This window comes from Phytophthora infestans, genomic scaffold (assembly GCF_000142945.1).
Source record: "Phytophthora infestans T30-4 supercont1.81 genomic scaffold, whole genome shotgun sequence".
Classification (NCBI taxonomy): Eukaryota; Oomycota; class Peronosporomycetes; order Peronosporales; family Peronosporaceae; genus Phytophthora; species Phytophthora infestans.
In genome coordinates this window covers 497937-500222 of record NW_003303678.1, presented here as the reverse complement: position 1 = coordinate 500222, position 2286 = coordinate 497937, and positions in this window count along the sequence as shown.

The window sequence follows — 2286 nt, the reverse complement described above, 5'->3', positions numbered from 1 at the left end:
TCAGGACCAGGCAAACCTTTGTCAGAAAGCTGTGAGCCGTGGGAGTGAACAGGAGTACGAACAAGAGGTGAATTGATGCCAGCAACCCTACCGGTGACGACATATTTCCGGTGAGGTTGAGTGCTCGGGCAGCAGTGCGGCGTACCGAATCCCCTCGTGGCAGTCAAGTTGAGAAAGGACAAGACGTTCACCAAGCTCCGTGAGTCGAGTCTTGCCAGAGGCATTTATGATAGAATTGCTTGGCAACCGCGGATAGAGTCACGAACCATCGCCAGAGTGTTCCAAGGATCAATCGTACTTTTTTTGACCTATTGGCATCGACGGTGACGCTTCAATTGACGACGCGGCATCACGATGGTGTGAGCCACACCAGACCAAAGCATCGACTGGTCGTAGCAATCCGGATAGGAGATACGGTACGATCCGGACTGATTTTACTGGGGGTTTTACGTAGAAGATAAGAGTACAAACGATTAGAAGAGCGTAAGGACCAACTGGCCCTAACAAAAAGAGAATACAATTTTCCCTGAAGCACACAAGCGTTAAGCGTCGAGGTAAGTACCTTACACTTAGTGACCCTGCTGGGTGTGTGTACTAGGAAACAGCGACCTTCCTGAAGCTAGCGTTTGTTTCCGGTCAGGCCAAAAGACTAGTTGAGGGTTTGTATTTTGGTTTGATCCCTATTCGAAGTATTGGATTCTCAATATTAGAGATCTCGGTATTGATCGTATACTGCAGATAACTTACAGCCTGCGTTATTCTCCAGCACCCCCGTAAAAAAGTCGAGGAGACAAGGCAACTGCTGGGACCATGAAGACTCTCGTTGCTGCACGTGTCGCGGGGGCTTCCGCTGCTGCTGGACTATAACAGCTCGAAGTTAGCATTGCTACCGGAGCTGTAGTGGCTGCCGGGGCCATCAAGATTTTCGTTGCTGCTGGAGCTGCCCAGCTCTTGTTGTTGCTGACGTCATTGGTGCCATGTAGCAGTGGGACTTCTCGTTGATACTGAGGTTATCTACGTAGTCGTAGGTGTGTGGTTCTAGTTACCCGTTGAACTGTCACTCGCTGTTTTGTTCACTGAAGAATCTGTTTCGTTGCTGGGTTTGGAGGTAGCGTGTTGTGGGACGTCAAATAATTCGAGGACGTGATGCTGTACTTATTGCTCTTTACCCAGAGCGTACTGGTATTACCGTGGTCAGACTGTAGGGTCAGTGTTGAAAATGGAATTGGCTGTAACCAAACATCATGCACATCCAAATATTGTCTACCATTGCCTGTACAGTTTCCTCCCCTGGGATATAAAAAGGAGCTAATCCACATACACACCAAGTCAGAGAAAACGATAGGGAATTGGATCCAAGTTTACAAAAAGACTGAGTTTATTCAGCGAGCCCAAGCAGCAGCAACCAGGAAATTTACAGATGATCATCGACTGTGACTGTATGGCTTCTATCCGTCAACACCGCTCGTTTATTTGGATGAAGCTCAAGACGCCTTTAGACGTGCCCACGAAATGGATAGCTCCAAATCTACCGTGTGGATGAATATCCATGATCTTGATCGTACGTGAAAAGTACTAGAGCGTAAAGCGATGCACATCAAAGAGTCTGACATCTTTCGGTTCGTTGAGAAGCTGAGTCGTATTGACTGGAGCTACCACAACTTAGTCTTCTTAGACAATGTTTCCTTTGACAACAGAGGGATGATACGGAAAAGGGGCTACTCGCTGAAAGGGAAGACCGTCGCTATCCGTGGCGAATCTCAACGGAAACTAAGAGTGTGGGTTCTGGCTTTCACAGGCATACATGGAATCATTAATTAATACAATACCGAGGAGACATTCGATCGAGTAGAATTCGTCAAGTGCTGTCGCGACTTCGCGTACCTTCCAGAGGCATGGTTAGGCCGTATCCCGGTTCAAACTCGGTATGCATCTTAGATGGCGCGTCGATAAACAGGTACGTTGAGATCATACACGTCTTTTGAAGTATTGGGGTGGTTCCAATATTTCTTTCTGCCAACTGCCCGTTTTTAATCCGATTGAGTACATATTTGGGTACGTGAAAAACATTTCCAGCGGTACTATGTGGAGAGATTTGCTGCCATTTGTAGTCAAGACCTTCAGACACTTCGAGTCGCTCAACATGGAGAAAGTATTTGAGCACTGTGGGTGGAAAATTCAAGGCTATTTCAATCCTGCGGATCAACTTGCAAAATAAAAACGGGTGGTTCGATATGAATTGAGCAATACTAATGAAGCGTGGAAGCAAACGGATGAGCTAGAATG